Raw genomic sequence first — 19,516 nt, forward strand, 5'->3', positions numbered from 1 at the left:
TTCATTTACTCTCCAACTCACATGCCTGAATGTGAAGTGCAGTGATTCATCAAAAAACTATATGTTAGCACATTGGACTACGAGATGCTGTAAGCTTCTCTTGCATCAATTTAATTAATTGTCAAGATGACATGCTAGGATGTGAAATGCAGTGATTAATTAAAAAAACTATCTGTTAGCACCTGGTAATAGCAGATGCTGTAAGTTTTTGTTGCATCACTTTACTTTAATCTGCAACTGACAAGCTTGTATGTGAAGTGTACAGATTAAATAGAAATATTTTAGTACCAGGGAATAGCAGGTGCTGTAAGATTGTTTGCATCCCTTTAATTTATGTTCAAGCTATCATGTTCAAATTTGAAGTACAGTGAATAATTAGTGCCTCCGTATACCAGCTCCGTATTGTAAGCTTTTATTGCATCATTTAATTACATTCAAGATAACATTCTAGAATGTCAAGTGCAGGGATTAATAAAAAAAATTGTCAGATTGGTCTTTGATCATATTTGCTATGATTAGGCAATTTGAGTAAGTGTTTAAGGCTTACGGCCACACCAGCTTGAGAACGCCCAATCTCCTCTGACCTTGGAAGCTAAGCAAGTTTGGGCCTGAATAGTACTGAGGTGGGACCCTACCTAGGAATACCAGGTGCTGTAAGCTTTTCTTGCATCACTTTAATTTACTTTCAAGCTGACATGCTCAAATGTGAAGTGCAGTGATTAATAAAAAAACTATCTGTTAGCACCTGGGAATAGCAGATGCTGTAAGTTTTTTTTGCATCACTTTCATTTACTCTCCAACTCACATGCCTGAATGTGAAGTGCAGTGATTCCTCAAAAATCTATCTGTTAGCACCTTGGACTACGAGATGCTGTAAGCTTCTCTTGCATCACTTTAATTTACTTTCATGATGACATGCTAGGATGTGAAGTGCAGTGATTAATTAAAAAAACTATCTGTTAGCACCTGGGAATAGCAAATGCTGTAAGTTTTTGTTGCATCACTTTACTTTAATCTGCAACTGACAAGCTTGTATGTGAAGTGTACAGATTAAATAGAAATATTTTAGTACCAGGGAATAGCAGGTGCTGTAAGATTGTATTGCATCCCTTTAATTTATGTTCAAGCTATCATGTTCAAATTTGAAGTGCAGTGAATAATTAACTCAAACTATCTGTTAGCACCTGGGAATAGCAGATGCTGTAAGTTTTTTTTGCATCACTTTCATTTACTCTCCAACTCACATGCCTGAATGTGAAGTGCAGTGATTCATCAAAAAATTACATGTTAGCACCTTGGACTACGAGATGCTGTAAGCTTCTCTTGCATCACTTTAATTTACTGTCAAGATGACATGCTAGGATGTGAAATGCAGTGATTAATTAAAAAAACTATCTGTTAGCACCTGGGAATAGCAGATGCTGTAAGTTTTTGTTGCATCACTTTACTTTAATCTGCAACTGACAAGCTTGTATGTGAAGTGTACAGATTAAATAGAAATATTTTAGTACCAGGGAATAGCAGGTGCTGTAAGATTGTATTGCATCCCTTTAATTTATGTTCAAGCTATCATGTTCAAATTTGAAGTGCAGTGAATAATTAACTCAAACTATCTGTTAGCACCTGGGAATAGCAGATGCTGTAAGTTTTTTTTGCATCACTTTCATTTACTCTCCAACTCACATGCCTGAATGTGAAGTGCAGTGATTCATCAAAAAACTATATGTTAGCACATTGGACTACGAGATGCTGTAAGCTTCTCTTGCATCAATTTAATTAATTGTCAAGATGACATGCTAGGATGTGAAATGCAGTGATTAATTAAAAAAACTATCTGTTAGCACCTGGTAATAGCAGATGCTGTAAGTTTTTGTTGCATCACTTTACTTTAATCTGCAACTGACAAGCTTGTATGTGAAGTGTACAGATTAAATAGAAATATTTTAGTACCAGGGAATAGCAGGTGCTGTAAGATTGTTTGCATCCCTTTAATTTATGTTCAAGCTATCATGTTCAAATTTGAAGTACAGTGAATAATTAGTGCCTCCGTATACCAGCTCCGTATTGTAAGCTTTTATTGCATCATTTAATTACATTCAAGATAACATTCTAGAATGTCAAGTGCAGGGATTAATAAAAAAAATTGTCAGATTGGTCTTTGATCATATTTGCTATGATTAGGCAATTTGAGTAAGTGTTTAAGGCTTACGGCCACACCAGCTTGAGAACGCCCAATCTCCTCTGACCTTGGAAGCTAAGCAAGTTTGGGCCTGAATAGTACTGAGGTGGGACCCTACCTAGGAATACCAGGTGCTGTAAGCTTTTCTTGCATCACTTTAATTTACTTTCAAGCTGACATGCTCAAATGTGAAGTGCAGTGATTAATAAAAAAACTATCTGTTAGCACCTGGGAATAGCAGATGCTGTAAGTTTTTTTTGCATCACTTTCATTTACTCTCCAACTCACATGCCTGAATGTGAAGTGCAGTGATTCCTCAAAAATCTATCTGTTAGCACCTTGGACTACGAGATGCTGTAAGCTTCTCTTGCATCACTTTAATTTACTTTCATGATGACATGCTAGGATGTGAAGTGCAGTGATTAATTAAAAAAACTATCTGTTAGCACCTGGGAATAGCAAATGCTGTAAGTTTTTGTTGCATCACTTTACTTTAATCTGCAACTGACAAGCTTGTATGTGAAGTGTACAGATTAAATAGAAATATTTTAGTACCAGGGAATAGCAGGTGCTGTAAGATTGTATTGCATCCCTTTAATTTATGTTCAAGCTATCATGTTCAAATTTGAAGTGCAGTGAATAATTAACTCAAACTATCTGTTAGCACCTGGGAATAACAGATGCTGTAAGTTTTTTTTGCATCACTTTCATTTACTCTCCAACTCACATGCCTGAATGTGAAGTGCAGTGATTCATCAAAAAACTATATGTTAGCACATTGGACTACGAGATGCTGTAAGCTTCTCTTGCATCACTTTAATTAACTGTCAAGATGACATGCTAGGATGTGAAATGCAGTGATTAATTAAAAAAACTATCTGTTAGCACCTGGGAATAGCAGATGCTGTAAGTTTTTGTTGCATCACTTTACTTTAATCTGCAACTGACAAGCTTGTATGTGAAGTGTACAGATTAAATAGAAATATTTTAGTACCAGGGAATAGCAGGTGCTGTAAGATTGTTTGCATCCCTTTAATTTATGTTCAAGCTATCATGTTCAAATTTGAAGTACAGTGAATAATTAGTGCCTCCGTATACCAGCTCCGTATTGTAAGCTTTTATTGCATCATTTAATTACATTCAAGATAACATTCTAGAATGTCAAGTGCAGGGATTAATAAAAAAAATTGTCAGATTGGTCTTTGATCATATTTGCTATGATTAGGCAATTTGAGTAAGTGTTTAAGGCTTACGGCCACACCAGCTTGAGAACGCCCAATCTCATCTGACCTTGGAAGCTAAGCAAGTTTGGGCCTGAATAGTACTGAGGTGGGACCCTACCTAGGAATACCAGGTGCTGTAAGCTTTTCTTACATCACTTTAATTTACTTTCAAGCTGACATGCTCAAATGTGAAGTGCAGTGATTAATAAAAAAAACTATCTGTTAGCACCTGGGAATAGCAGATGCTGTAAGTTTTTTTTGCATCACTTTCATTTACTCTCCAACTCACATGCCTGAATGTGAAGTGCAGTGATTCCTCAAAAATCTATCTGTTAGCACCTTGGACCACGAGATGCTGTAAGCTTCTCTTGCATCACTTTAATTTACTTTCAAGATGACATGCTAGGATGTGAAGTGCAGTGATTAATTAAAAAAACTATCTGTTAGCACCTGGGAATAGCAAATGCTGTAAGTTTTTGTTGCATCACTTTACTTTAATCTGCAACTGACAAGCTTGTATGTGAAGTGTACAGATTAAATAGAAATATTTTAGTACCAGGGAATAGCAGGTGCTGTAAGATTGTATTGCATCCCTTTAATTTATGTTCAAGCTATCATGTTCAAATTTGAAGTGCAGTGAATAATTAACTCAAACTATCTGTTAGCACCTGGGAATAGCAGATGCTGTAAGTTTTTTTTGCATCACTTTCATTTACTCTCCAACTCACATGCCTGAATGTGAAGTGCAGTGATTCATCAAAAAACTATATGTTAGCACATTGGACTACGAGATGCTGTAAGCTTCTCTTGCATCACTTTAATTAACTGTCAAGATGACATGCTAGGATGTGAAATGCAGTGATTAATTAAAAAAACTATCTGTTAGCACCTGGGAATAGCAGATGCTGTAAGTTTTTGTTGCATCACTTTACTTTAATCTGCAACTGACAAGCTTGTATGTGAAGTGTACAGATTAAATAGAAATATTTTAGTACCAGGGAATAGCAGGTGCTGTAAGATTGTTTGCATCCCTTTAATTTATGTTCAAGCTATCATGTTCAAATTTGAAGTACAGTGAATAATTAGTGCCTCCGTATACCAGCTCCGTATTGTAAGCTTTTATTGCATCATTTAATTACATTCAAGATAACATTCTAGAATGTCAAGTGCAGGGATTAATAAAAAAAATTGTCAGATTGGTCTTTGATCATATTTGCTATGATTAGGCAATTTGAGTAAGCGTTTAAGGCTTACGGCCACACCAGCTTGAGAACGCCCAATCTCATCTGACCTTGGAAGCTAAGCAAGTTTGGGCCTGAATAGTACTGAGGTGGGACCCTACCTAGGAATACCAGGTGCTGTAAGCTTTTCTTGCATCACTTTAATTTACTTTCAAGCTGACATGCTCAAATGTGAAGTGCAGTGATTAATAAAAAAAACTATCTGTTAGCACCTGGGAATAGCAGATGCTGTAAGTTTTTTTTGCATCACTTTCATTTACTCTCCAACTCACATGCCTGAATGTGAAGTGCAGTGATTCCTCAAAAATCTATCTGTTAGCACCTTGGACTACGAGATGCTGTAAGCTTCTCTTGCATCACTTTAATTTACTTTCAAGATGACATGCTAGGATGTGAAGTGCAGTGATTAATTAAAAAAACTATCTGTTAGCACCTGGGAATAGCAAATGCTGTAAGTTTTTGTTGCATCACTTTACTTTAATCTGCAACTGACAAGCTTGTATGTGAAGTGTACAGATTAAATAGAAATATTTTAGTACCAGGGAATAGCAGGTGCTGTAAGATTGTATTGCATCCCTTTAATTTATGCTCAAGCTATCATGTTCAAATTTGAAGTGCAGTGAATAATTAACTCAAACTATCTGTTAGCACCTGGGAATAGCAGATGCTGTAAGTTTTTCTTGCATCACTTTAATTTACTTTCAAGCTGACATGCTCAAATGTGAAGTGCAGTGATTAATAAAAAAAACTATCTGTTAGCACCTGGGAATAGCAGATGCTGTAAGTTTTTTTTGCATCACTTTCATTTACTCTCCAACTCACATGCCTGAATGTGAAGTGCAGTGATTCCTCAAAAATCTATCTGTTAGCACCTTGGACTACGAGATGCTGTAAGCTTCTCTTGCATCACTTTAATTTACTTTCAAGATGACATGCTAGGATGTGAAGTGCAGTGATTAATTAAAAAAACTATCTGTTAGCACCTGGGAATAGCAAATGCTGTAGGTTTTTGTTGCATCACTTTACTTTAATCTGCAACTGACAAGCTTGTATGTGAAGTGTACAGATTAAATAGAAATATTTTAGTACCAGGGAATAGCAGGTGCTGTAAGATTGTATTGCATCCCTTTAATTTATGCTCAAGCTATCATGTTCAAATTTGAAGTGCAGTGAATAATTAACTCAAACTATCTGTTAGCACCTGGGAATAGCAGATGCTGTAAGTTTTTTTTGCATCACTTTCATTTACTCTCCAACTCACATGCCTGAATGTGAAGTGCAGTGATTCATCAAAAAACTATATGTTAGCACCTTGGACTACGAGATGCTGTAAGCTTCTCTTGCATCACTTTAATTTACTGTCAAGATGACATGCTAGGATGTGAAATGCAGTGATTAATTAAAAAAACTATCTGTTAGCACCTGGGAATAGCAGATGCTGTAAGTTTTTGTTGCATCACTTTACTTTAATCTGCAACTGACAAGCTTGTATGTGAAGTGTACAGATTAAATAGAAATATTTTAGTACCAGGGAATAGCAGGTGCTGTAAGATTGTATTGCATCCCTTTAATTTATGTTCAAGCTATCATGTTCAAATTTGAAGTGCAGTGAATAATTAACTCAAACTATCTGTTAGCACCTGGGAATAGCAGATGCTGTAAGTTTTTTTTGCATCACTTTCATTTACTCTCCAACTCACATGCCTGAATGTGAAGTGCAGTGATTCATCAAAAAACTATATGTTAGCACATTGGACTACGAGATGCTGTAAGCTTCTCTTGCATCAATTTAATTAACTGTCAAGATGACATGCTAGGATGTGAAATTCAGTGATTAATTAAAAAAACTATCTGTTAGCACCTGGGAATAGCAGATGCTGTAAGTTTTTGTTGCATCACTTTACTTTAATCTGCAACTGACAAGCTTGTATGTGAAGTGTACAGATTAAATAGAAATATTTTAGTACCAGGGAATAGCAGGTGCTGTAAGATTGTTTGCATCCCTTTAATTTATGTTCAAGCTATCATGTTCAAATTTGAAGTACAGTGAATAATTAGTGCCTCCGTATACCAGCTCCATATTGTAAGCTTTTATTGCATCATTTAATTACATTCAAGATAACATTCTAGAATGTCAACTGCAGGGATTAATAAAAAAAATTGTCAGATTGGTCTTTGATCATATTTGCTATGATTAGGCAATTTGAGTAAGTGTTTAAGGCTTACGGCCACACCAGCTTGAGAACGCCCAATCTCCTCTGACCTTGGAAGCTAAGCAAGTTTGGGCCTGAATAGTACTGAGGTGGGACCCTACCTAGGAATACCAGGTGCTGTAAGCTTTTCTTGCATTACTTTAATTTACTTTCAAGCTGACATGCTCAAATGTGAAGTGCAGTGATTAATAAAAAAACTATCTGTTAGCACCTGGGAATAGCAGATGCTGTAAGTTTTTTTTGCATCACTTTCATTTACTCTCCAACTCACATGCCTGAATGTGAAGTGCAGTGATTCCTCAAAAATCTATCTGTTAGCACCTTGGACTACGAGATGCTGTAAGCTTCTCTTGCATCACTTTAATTTACTTTCAAGATGACATGCTAGGATGTGAAGTGCAGTGATTAATTAAAAAAACTATCTGTTAGCACCTGGGAATAGCAAATGCTGTAAGTTTTTGTTGCATCACTTTACTTTAATCTGCAACTGACAAGCTTGTATGTGAAGTGTACAGATTAAATAGAAATATTTTAGTACCAGGGAATAGCAGGTGCTGTAAGATTGTATTGCATCCCTTTAATTTATGTTCAAGCTATCATGTTCAAATTTGAAGTGCAGTGAATAATTAACTCAAACTATCTGTTAGCACCTGGGAATAGCAGATGCTGTAAGTTTTTTTTGCATCACTTTCATTTACTCTCCAACTCACATGCCTGAATGTGAAGTGCAGTGATTCATCAAAAAACTATATGTTAGCACATTGGACTACGAGATGCTGTAAGCTTCTCTTGCATCACTTTAATTAACTGTCAAGATGACATGCTAGGATGTGAAATGCAGTGATTAATTAAAAAAACTATCTGTTAGCACCTGGGAATAGCAGATGCTGTAAGTTTTTGTTGCATCACTTTACTTTAATCTGCAACTGACAAGCTTGTATGTGAAGTGTACAGATTAAATAGAAATATTTTAGTACCAGGGAATAGCAGGTGCTGTAAGATTGTTTGCATCCCTTTAATTTATGTTCAAGCTATCATGTTCAAATTTGAAGTACAGTGAATAATTAGTGCCTCCGTATACCAGCTCCGTATTGTAAGCTTTTATTGCATCATTTAATTACATTCAAGATAACATTCTAGAATGTCAAGTGCAGGGATTAATAAAAAAAATTGTCAGATTGGTCTTTGATCATATTTGCTATGATTAGGCAATTTGAGTAAGTGTTTAAGGCTTACGGCCACACCAGCTTGAGAACGCCCAATCTCCTCTGACCTTGGAAGCTAAGCAAGTTTGGGCCTGAATAGTACTGAGGTGGGACCCTACCTAGGAATACCAGGTGCTGTAAGCTTTTCTTGCATCACTTTAATTTACTTTCAAGCTGACATGCTCAAATGTGAAGTGCAGTGATTAATAAAAAAACTATCTGTTAGCACCTGGGAATAGCAGATGCTGTAAGTTTTTTTTGCATCACTTTCATTTACTCTCCAACTCACATGCCTGAATGTGAAGTGCAGTGATTCCTCAAAAATCTATCTGTTAGCACCTTGGACTACGAGATGCTGTAAGCTTCTCTTGCATCACTTTAATTTACTTTCAAGATGACATGCTAGGATGTGAAGTGCAGTGATTAATTAAAAAAACTATCTGTTAGCACCTGGGAATAGCAAATGCTGTAAGTTTTTGTTGCATCACTTTACTTTAATCTGCAACTGACAAGCTTGTATGTGAAGTGTACAGATTAAATAGAAATATTTTAGTACCAGGGAATAGCAGGTGCTGTAAGATTGTATTGCATCCCTTTAATTTATGTTCAAGCTATCATGTTCAAATTTGAAGTGCAGTGAATAATTAACTCAAACTATCTGTTAGCACCTGGGAATAGCAGATGCTGTAAGTTTTTTTTGCATCACTTTCATTTACTCTCCAACTCACATGCCTGAATGTGAAGTGCAGTGATTCATCAAAAAACTATATGTTAGCACATTGGACTACGAGATGCTGTAAGCTTCTCTTGCATCACTTTAATTAACTGTCAAGATGACATGCTAGGATGTGAAATGCAGTGATTAATTAAAAAAACTATCTGTTAGCACCTGGGAATAGCAGATGCTGTAAGTTTTTGTTGCATCACTTTACTTTAATCTGCAACTGACAAGCTTGTATGTGAAGTGTACAGATTAAATAGAAATATTTTAGTACCAGGGAATAGCAGGTGCTGTAAGATTGTTTGCATCCCTTTAATTTATGTTCAAGCTATCATGTTCAAATTTGAAGTACAGTGAATAATTAGTGCCTCCGTATACCAGCTCCGTATTGTAAGCTTTTATTGCATCATTTAATTACATTCAAGATAACATTCTAGAATGTCAAGTGCAGGGATTAATAAAAAAAATTGTCAGATTGGTCTTTGATCTTATTTGCTATGATTAGGCAATTTGAGTAAGTGTTTAAGGCTTACGGCCACACCAGCTTGAGAACGCCCAATCTCATCTGACCTTGGAAGCTAAGCAAGTTTGGGCCTGAATAGTACTGAGGTGGGACCCTACCTAGGAATACCAGGTGCTGTAAGCTTTTCTTACATCACTTTAATTTACTTTCAAGCTGACATGCTCAAATGTGAAGTGCAGTGATTAATAAAAAAAACTATCTGTTAGCACCTGGGAATAGCAGATGCTGTAAGTTTTTTTTGCATCACTTTCATTTACTCTCCAACTCACATGCCTGAATGTGAAGTGCAGTGATTCCTCAAAAATCTATCTGTTAGCACCTTGGACCACGAGATGCTGTAAGCTTCTCTTGCATCACTTTAATTTACTTTCAAGATGACATGCTAGGATGTGAAGTGCAGTGATTAATTAAAAAAACTATCTGTTAGCACCTGGGAATAGCAAATGCTGTAAGTTTTTGTTGCATCACTTTACTTTAATCTGCAACTGACAAGCTTGTATGTGAAGTGTACAGATTAAATAGAAATATTTTAGTACCAGGGAATAGCAGGTGCTGTAAGATTGTATTGCATCCCTTTAATTTATGTTCAAGCTATCATGTTCAAATTTGAAGTGCAGTGAATAATTAACTCAAACTATCTGTTAGCACCTGGGAATAGCAGATGCTGTAAGTTTTTTTTGCATCACTTTCATTTACTCTCCAACTCACATGCCTGAATGTGAAGTGCAGTGATTCATCAAAAAACTATATGTTAGCACATTGGACTACGAGATGCTGTAAGCTTCTCTTGCATCACTTTAATTAACTGTCAAGATGACATGCTAGGATGTGAAATGCAGTGATTAATTAAAAAAACTATCTGTTAGCACCTGGGAATAGCAGATGCTGTAAGTTTTTGTTGCATCACTTTACTTTAATCTGCAACTGACAAGCTTGTATGTGAAGTGTACAGATTAAATAGAAATATTTTAGTACCAGGGAATAGCAGGTGCTGTAAGATTGTTTGCATCCCTTTAATTTATGTTCAAGCTATCATGTTCAAATTTGAAGTACAGTGAATAATTAGTGCCTCCGTATACCAGCTCCGTATTGTAAGCTTTTATTGCATCATTTAATTACATTCAAGATAACATTCTAGAATGTCAAGTGCAGGGATTAATAAAAAAAATTGTCAGATTGGTCTTTGATCATATTTGCTATGATTAGGCAATTTGAGTAAGCGTTTAAGGCTTACGGCCACACCAGCTTGAGAACGCCCAATCTCATCTGACCTTGGAAGCTAAGCAAGTTTGGGCCTGAATAGTACTGAGGTGGGACCCTACCTAGGAATACCAGGTGCTGTAAGCTTTTCTTGCATCACTTTAATTTACTTTCAAGCTGACATGCTCAAATGTGAAGTGCAGTGATTAATAAAAAAAACTATCTGTTAGCACCTGGGAATAGCAGATGCTGTAAGTTTTTTTTGCATCACTTTCATTTACTCTCCAACTCACATGCCTGAATGTGAAGTGCAGTGATTCCTCAAAAATCTATCTGTTAGCACCTTGGACCACGAGATGCTGTAAGCTTCTCTTGCATCACTTTAATTTACTTTCAAGATGACATGCTAGGATGTGAAGTGCAGTGATTAATTAAAAAAACTATCTGTTAGCACCTGGGAATAGCAAATGCTGTAAGTTTTTGTTGCATCACTTTACTTTAATCTGCAACTGACAAGCTTGTATGTGAAGTGTACAGATTAAATAGAAATATTTTAGTACCAGGGAATAGCAGGTGCTGTAAGATTGTATTGCATCCCTTTAATTTATGTTCAAGCTATCATGTTCAAATTTGAAGTGCAGTGAATAATTAACTCAAACTATCTGTTAGCACCTGGGATTAGCAGATGCTGTAAGTTTTTTTTGCATCACTTTCATTTACTCTCCAACTCACATGCCTGAATGTGAAGTGCAGTGATTCATCAAAAAACTATATGTTAGCACCTTGGACTACGAGATGCTGTAAGCTTCTCTTGCATCACTTTAATTTACTGTCAAGATGACATGCTAGGATGTGAAATGCAGTGATTAATTAAAAAAACTATCTGTTAGCACCTGGGAATAGCAGATGCTGTAAGTTTTTGTTGCATCACTTTACTTTAATCTGCAACTGACAAGCTTGTATGTGAAGTGTACAGATTAAATAGAAATATTTTAGTACCAGGGAATAGCAGCTGCTGTAAGATTGTATTGCATCCCTTTAATTTATGTTCAAGCTATCATGTTCAAATTTGAAGTGCAGTGAATAATTAACTCAAACTATCTGTTAGCACCTGGGAATAGCAGATGCTGTAAGTTTTTTTTGCATCACTTTCATTTACTCTCCAACTCACATGCCTGAATGTGAAGTGCAGTGATTCATCAAAAAACTATATGTTAGCACATTGGACTACGAGATGCTGTAAGCTTCTCTTGCATCACTTTAATTAACTGTCAAGATGACATGCTAGGATGTGAAATGCAGTGATTAATTAAAAAAACTATCTGTTAGCACCTGGGAATAGCAGATGCTGTAAGTTTTTGTTGCATCACTTTACTTTAATCTGCAACTGACAAGCTTGTATGTGAAGTGTACAGATTAAATAGAAATATTTTAGTACCAGGGAATAGCAGGTGCTGTAAGATTGTTTGCATCCCTTTAATTTATGTTCAAGCTATCATGTTCAAATTTGAAGTACAGTGAATAATTAGTGCCTCCGTATACCAGCTCCGTATTGTAAGCTTTTATTGCATCATTTAATTACATTCAAGATAACATTCTAGAATGTCAAGTGCAGGGATTAATAAAAAAAATTGTCAGATTGGTCTTTGATCATATTTGCTATGATTAGGCAATTTGAGTAAGCGTTTAAGGCTTACGGCCACACCAGCTTGAGAACGCCCAATCTCATCTGACCTTGGAAGCTAAGCAAGTTTGGGCCTGAATAGTACTGAGGTGGGACCCTACCTAGGAATACCAGGTGCTGTAAGCTTTTCTTGCATCACTTTAATTTACTTTCAAGCTGACATGCTCAAATGTGAAGTGCAGTGATTAATAAAAAAAACTATCTGTTAGCACCTGGGAATAGCAGATGCTGTAAGTTTTTTTTGCATCACTTTCATTTACTCTCCAACTCACATGCCTGAATGTGAAGTGCAGTGATTCCTCAAAAATCTATCTGTTAGCACCTTGGACTACGAGATGCTGTAAGCTTCTCTTGCATCACTTTAATTTACTTTCAAGATGACATGCTAGGATGTGAAGTGCAGTGATTAATTAAAAAAACTATCTGTTAGCACCTGGGAATAGCAAATGCTGTAAGTTTTTGTTGCATCACTTTACTTTAATCTGCAACTGACAAGCTTGTATGTGAAGTGTACAGATTAAATAGAAATATTTTAGTACCAGGGAATAGCAGGTGCTGTAAGATTGTATTGCATCCCTTTAATTTATGCTCAAGCTATCATGTTCAAATTTGAAGTGCAGTGAATAATTAACTCAAACTATCTGTTAGCACCTGGGAATAGCAGATGCTGTAAGTTTTTTTTGCATCACTTTCATTTACTCTCCAACTCACATGCCTGAATGTGAAGTGCAGTGATTCATCAAAAAACTATATGTTAGCACCTTGGACTACGAGATGCTGTAAGCTTCTCTTGCATCACTTTAATTTACTGTCAAGATGACATGCTAGGATGTGAAATGCAGTGATTAATTAAAAAAACTATCTGTTAGCACCTGGGAATAGCAGATGCTGTAAGTTTTTGTTGCATCACTTTACTTTAATCTGCAACTGACAAGCTTGTATGTGAAGTGTACAGATTAAATAGAAATATTTTAGTACCAGGGAATAGCAGGTGCTGTAAGATTGTATTGCATCCCTTTAATTTATGTTCAAGCTATCATGTTCAAATTTGAAGTGCAGTGAATAATTAACTCAAACTATCTGTTAGCACCTGGGAATAGCAGATGCTGTAAGTTTTTTTTGCATCACTTTCATTTACTCTCCAACTCACATGCCTGAATGTGAAGTGCAGTGATTCATCAAAAAACTATATGTTAGCACATTGGACTACGAGATGCTGTAAGCTTCTCTTGCATCAATTTAATTAACTGTCAAGATGACATGCTAGGATGTGAAATTCAGTGATTAATTAAAAAAACTATCTGTTAGCACCTGGGAATAGCAGATGCTGTAAGTTTTTGTTGCATCACTTTACTTTAATCTGCAACTGACAAGCTTGTATGTGAAGTGTACAGATTAAATAGAAATATTTTAGTACCAGGGAATAGCAGGTGCTGTAAGATTGTTTGCATCCCTTTAATTTATGTTCAAGCTATCATGTTCAAATTTGAAGTACAGTGAATAATTAGTGCCTCCGTATACCAGCTCCGTATTGTAAGCTTTTATTGCATCATTTAATTACATTCAAGATAACATTCTAGAATGTCAAGTGCAGGGATTAATAAAAAAAATTGTCAGATTGGTCTTTGATCATATTTGCTATGATTAGGCAATTTGAGTAAGTGTTTAAGGCTTACGGCCACACCAGCTTGAGAACGCCCAATCTCCTCTGACCTTGGAAGCTAAGCAAGTTTGGGCCTGAATAGTACTGAGGTGGGACCCTACCTAGGAATACCAGGTGCTGTAAGCTTTTCTTGCATCACTTTAATTTACTTTCAAGCTGACATGCTCAAATGTGAAGTGCAGTGATTAATAAAAAAAACTATCTGTTAGCACCTGGGAATAGCAGATGCTGTAAGTTTTTTTTGCATCACTTTCATTTACTCTCCAACTCACATGCCTGAATGTGAAGTGCAGTGATTCCTCAAAAATCTATCTGTTAGCACCTTGGACTACGAGATGCTGTAAGCTTCTCTTGCATCACTTTAATTTACTTTCAAGATGACATGCTAGGATGTGAAGTGCAGTGATTAATTAAAAAAACTATCTGTTAGCACCTGGGAATAGCAAATGCTGTAAGTTTTTGTTGCATCACTTTACTTTAATCTGCAACTGACAAGCTTGTATGTGAAGTGTACAGATTAAATAGAAATATTTTAGTACCAGGGAATAGCAGGTGCTGTAAGATTGTATTGCATCCCTTTAATTTATGCTCAAGCTATCATGTTCAAATTTGAAGTGCAGTGAATAATTAACTCAAACTATCTGTTAGCACCTGGGAATAGCAGATGCTGTAAGTTTTTTTTGCATCACTTTCATTTACTCTCCAACTCACATGCCTGAATGTGAAGTGCAGTGATTCATCAAAAAACTATATGTTAGCACCTTGGACTACGAGATGCTGTAAGCTTCTCTTGCATCACTTTAATTTACTGTCAAGATGACATGCTAGGATGTGAAATGCAGTGATTAATTAAAAAAACTATCTGTTAGCACCTGGGAATAGCAGATGCTGTAAGTTTTTGTTGCATCACTTTACTTTAATCTGCAACTGACAAGCTTGTATGTGAAGTGTACAGATTAAATAGAAATATTTTAGTACCAGGGAATAGCAGGTGCTGTAAGATTGTATTGCATCCCTTTAATTTATGTTCAAGCTATCATGTTCAAATTTGAAGTGCAGTGAATAATTAACTCAAACTATCTGTTAGCACCTGGGAATAGCAGATGCTGTAAGTTTTTTTTGCATCACTTTCATTTACTCTCCAACTCACATGCCTGAATGTGAAGTGCAGTGATTCATCAAAAAACTATATGTTAGCACATTGGACTACGAGATGCTGTAAGCTTCTCTTGCATCAATTTAATTAACTGTCAAGATGACATGCTAGGATGTGAAATTCAGTGATTAATTAAAAAAACTATCTGTTAGCACCTGGGAATAGCAGATGCTGTAAGTTTTTGTTGCATCACTTTACTTTAATCTGCAACTGACAAGCTTGTATGTGAAGTGTACAGATTAAATAGAAATATTTTAGTACCAGGGAATAGCAGGTGCTGTAAGATTGTTTGCATCCCTTTAATTTATGTTCAAGCTATCATGTTCAAATTTGAAGTACAGTGAATAATTAGTGCCTCCGTATACCAGCTCCGTATTGTAAGCTTTTATTGCATCATTTAATTACATTCAAGATAACATTCTAGAATGTCAAGTGCAGGGATTAATAAAAAAAATTGTCAGATTGGTCTTTGATCATATTTGCTATGATTAGGCAATTTGAGTAAGTGTTTAAGGCTTACGGCCACACCAGCTTGAGAACGCCCAATCTCCTCTGACCTTGGAAGCTAAGCAAGTTTGGGCCTGAATAGTACTGAGGTGGGACCCTACCTAGGAATACCAGGTGCTGTAAGCTTTTCTTGCATCACTTTAATTTACTTTCAAGCTGACATGCTCAAATGTGAAGTGCAGTGATTAATAAAAAAAACTATCTGTTAGCACCTGGGAATAGCAGATGCTGTAAGTTTTTTTTGCATCACTTTCATTTACTCTCCAACTCACATGCCTGAATGTGAAGTGCAGTGATTCCTCAAAAATCTATCTGTTAGCACCTTGGACTACGAGATGCTGTAAGCTTCTCTTGCATCACTTTAATTTACTTTCAAGATGACATGCTAGGATGCGAAGTGCAGTGATTAATTAAAAAAACTATCTGTTAGCACCTGGGAATAGCAAATGCTGTAAGTTTTTGTTGCATCACTTTAATCTGCAACTGACAAGCTTGTATGTGAAGTGTACAGATTAAATAGAAATATTTTAGTACCAGGGAATAGCAGGTGCTGTAAGATTGTATTGCATCCCTTTAATTTATGTTCAAGCTATCATGTTCAAACTTGAAGTGCAGTGAATAATTAACTCAAACTATCTGTGAGCACCTGGGAATAGCAGATGCTGTAAGTTTTTTTTGCATCACTTTCATTTACTCTCCAACTCACATGCCTGAATGTGAAGTGCAGTGATTCATCAAAAAACTATATGTTAGCACCTTGGACTACGAGATGCTGTAAGCTTCTCTTGCATCACTTTAATTTACTGTCAAGATGACATGCTAGGATGTGAAATGCAGTGATTAATTAAAAAAACTATCTGTTAGCACCTGGGAATAGCAGATGCTGTAAGTTTTTGTTGCATCACTTTACTTTAATCTGCAACTGACAAGCTTGTATGTGAAGTGTACAGATTAAATAGAAATATTTTAGTACCAGGGAATAGCAGGTGCTGTAAGATTGTATTGCATCCCTTTAATTTATGTTCAAGCTATCATGTTCAAATTTGAAGTGCAGTGAATAATTAACTCAAACTATCTGTTAGCACCTGGGAATAGCAGATGCTGTAAGTTTTTTTTGCATCACTTTCATTTACTCTCCAACTCACATGCCTGAATGTGAAGTGCAGTGATTCATCAAAAAACTATATGTTAGCACATTGGACTACGAGATGCTGTAAGCTTCTCTTGCATCACTTTAATTAACTGTCAAGATGACATGCTAGGATGTGAAATGCAGTGATTAATTAAAAAAACTATCTGTTAGCACCTGGGAATAGCAGATGCTGTAAATTTTTGTTGCATCACTTTACTTTAATCTGCAACTGACAAGCTTGTATGTGAAGTGTACAGATTAAATAGAAATATTTTAGTACCAGGGAATAGCAGGTGCTGTAAGATTGTTTGCATCCCTTTAATTTATGTTCAAGCTATCATGTTCAAATTTGAAGTACAGTGAATAATTAGTGCCTCCGTATACCAGCTCCGTATTGTAAGCTTTTATTGCATCATTTAATTACATTCAAGATAACATTCTAGAATGTCAAGTGCAGGGATTAATAAAAAAAATTGTCAGATTGGTCTTTGATCATATTTGCTATGATTAGGCAATTTGAGTAATTGTTTAAGGCTTACGGCCACACCAGCTTGAGAACGGCCAATCTCATCTGACCTTGGAAGCTAAGCAAGTTTGGGCCTGAATAGTACTGAGGTGGGACCCTACCTAGGAATACCAGGTGCTGTAAGCTTTTCTTGCATCACTTTAATTTACTTTCAAGCTGACATGCTCAAATGTGAAGTGCAGTGATTAATAAAAAAAACTATCTGTTAGCACCTGGGAATAGCAGATGCTGTAAGTTTTTTTTGCATCACTTTCATTTACTCTCCAACTCACATGCCTGAATGTGAAGTGCTGTGATTCCTCAAAAATCTATCTGTTAGCACCTTGGACTACGAGATGCTGTAAGCTTCTCTTGCATCACTTTAATTTACTTTCAAGATGACATGCTAGGATGTGAAGTGCAGTGATTAATTAAAAAAACTATCTGTTAGCACCTGGGAATAGCAAATGCTGTAAGTTTTTGTTGCATCACTTTACTTTAATCTGCAACTGACAAGCTTGTATGTGAAGTGTACAGATTAAATAGAAATATTTTAGTACCAGGGAATAGCAGGTGCTGTAAGATTGTATTGCATCCCTTTAATTTATGTTCAAGCTATCATGTTCAAATTTGAAGTGCAGTGAATAATTAACTCAAACTATCTGTTAGCACCTGGGAATAGCAGATGCTGTAAGTTTTTTTTGCATCACTTTCATTTACTCTCCAACTCACATGCCTGAATGTGAAGTGCAGTGATTCATCAAAAAACTATATGTTAGCACCTTGGACTACGAGATGCTGTAAGCTTCTCTTGCATCACTTTAATTTACTGTCAAGATGACATGCTAGGATGTGAAATGCAGTGATTAATTAAAAAAACTATCTGTTAGCACCTGGGAATAGCAGATGCTGTAAGTTTTTGTTGCATCACTTTACTTTAATCTGCAACTGACAAGCTTGTATGTGAAGTGTACAGATTAAATAGAAATATTTTAGTACCAGGGAATAGCAGGTGCTGTAAGATTGTATTGCATCCCTTTAATTTATGTTCAAGCTATCATGTTCAAATTTGAAGTGCAGTGAATAATTAACTCAAACTATCTGTTAGCACCTGGGAATAGCAGATGCTGTAAGTTTTTGTTGCATCACTTTACTTTAATCTGCAACTGACAAGCTTGTATGTGAAGTGTACAGATTAAATAGAAATATTTTAGTACCAGGGAATAGCAGGTGCTGTAAGATTGTTTGCATCCCTTTAATTTATGTTCAAGCTATCATGTTCAAATTTGAAGTACAGTGAATAATTAGTGCCTCCGTATACCAGCTCCGTATTGTAAGCTTTTATTGCATCATTTAATTACATTCAAGATAACATTCTAGAATGTCAAGTGCAGGGATTAATAAAAAAAATTGTCAGATTGGTCTTTGATCATATTTGCTATGATTAGGCAATTTGAGTAAGTGTTTAAGGCTTACGGCCACACCAGCTTGAGAACGCCCAATCTCATCTGACCTTGGAAACTAAGCAAGTTTGGGCCTGAATAGTATTGAGGTGGGACCCTACCTAGGAATACCAGGTGCTGTAAGCTTTTCTTGCATCACTTTAATTTACTTTCAAGCTGACATGCTCAAATGTGAAGTGCAGTGATTAATAAAAAAAACTATCTGTTAGCACCTGGGAATAGCAGATGCTGTAAGTTTTTTTTGCATCACTTTCATTTACTCTCCAACTCACATGCCTGAATGTGAAGTGCAGTGATTCCTCAAAAATCTATCTGTTAGCACCTTGGACTACGAGATGCTGTAAGCTTCTCTTGCATCACTTTAATTTACTGTCAAGATGACATGCTAGGATGTGAAATGCAGTGATTAATTAAAAAAACTATCTGTTAGCACCTGGGAATAGCAGATGCTGTAAGTTTTTGTTGCATCACTTTACTTTAATCTGCAACTGACAAGCTTGTATGTGAAGTGTACAGATTAAATAGAAATATTTTAGTACCAGGGAATAGCAGGTGCTGTAAGATTGTATTGCATCCCTTTAATTTATGTTAAAGCTATCATGTTCAAATTTGAAGTGCAGTGAATAATTAACTCAAACTATCTGTTAGCACCTGGGAATAGCAGATGCTGTAAGTTTTTTTTGCATCACTTTCATTTACTCTCCAACTCACATGCCTGAATGTGAAGTGCAGTGATTCATCAAAAAACTATATGTTAGCACATTGGACTACGAGATGCTGTAAGCTTCTCTTGCATCACTTTAATTAACTGTCAAGATGACATGCTAGGATGTGAAATGCAGTGATTAATTAAAAAAACTATCTGTTAGCACCTGGGAATAGCAGATGCTGTAAGTTTTTG

At 36.0% G+C, this 19,516-nt stretch overlaps 13 pseudogenes; all 13 read left to right on the top strand.

Moving 5' to 3' along the window:
* The first annotated feature begins 541 nt into the window (after positions 1-541).
* On the top strand, positions 542-660 carry LOC145648611 (5S ribosomal RNA; annotated as a pseudogene).
* Positions 661-2,203: 1,543 nt separating this feature from the next.
* On the top strand, positions 2,204-2,322 carry LOC145648612 (5S ribosomal RNA; annotated as a pseudogene).
* Positions 2,323-3,426: 1,104 nt separating this feature from the next.
* On the top strand, positions 3,427-3,545 carry LOC145645895 (5S ribosomal RNA; annotated as a pseudogene).
* A 1,105-nt stretch (positions 3,546-4,650) lies between these two features.
* LOC145645907 (5S ribosomal RNA) lies at positions 4,651-4,769 on the top strand (annotated as a pseudogene).
* A 2,094-nt stretch (positions 4,770-6,863) lies between these two features.
* Positions 6,864-6,982, top strand: LOC145648613 (5S ribosomal RNA; annotated as a pseudogene).
* Positions 6,983-8,086: 1,104 nt separating this feature from the next.
* On the top strand, positions 8,087-8,205 carry LOC145648614 (5S ribosomal RNA; annotated as a pseudogene).
* A 1,104-nt stretch (positions 8,206-9,309) lies between these two features.
* LOC145645918 (5S ribosomal RNA) lies at positions 9,310-9,428 on the top strand (annotated as a pseudogene).
* Positions 9,429-10,533: 1,105 nt separating this feature from the next.
* On the top strand, positions 10,534-10,652 carry LOC145645930 (5S ribosomal RNA; annotated as a pseudogene).
* Positions 10,653-12,196: 1,544 nt separating this feature from the next.
* Positions 12,197-12,315, top strand: LOC145645941 (5S ribosomal RNA; annotated as a pseudogene).
* A 1,544-nt stretch (positions 12,316-13,859) lies between these two features.
* Positions 13,860-13,978, top strand: LOC145648615 (5S ribosomal RNA; annotated as a pseudogene).
* A 1,544-nt stretch (positions 13,979-15,522) lies between these two features.
* Positions 15,523-15,641, top strand: LOC145648616 (5S ribosomal RNA; annotated as a pseudogene).
* Positions 15,642-17,180: 1,539 nt separating this feature from the next.
* Positions 17,181-17,299, top strand: LOC145649072 (5S ribosomal RNA; annotated as a pseudogene).
* A 1,323-nt stretch (positions 17,300-18,622) lies between these two features.
* On the top strand, positions 18,623-18,741 carry LOC145650172 (5S ribosomal RNA; annotated as a pseudogene).
* Positions 18,742-19,516: the final 775 nt, after the last annotated feature.

The sequence above is a fragment of the Electrophorus electricus genome, chromosome 13 (genome assembly GCF_041902795.1).
Source record: "Electrophorus electricus isolate QZ-2024a chromosome 13, ASM4190279v1, whole genome shotgun sequence".
Taxonomy (NCBI): Eukaryota; Metazoa; Chordata; class Actinopteri; order Gymnotiformes; family Gymnotidae; genus Electrophorus; species Electrophorus electricus.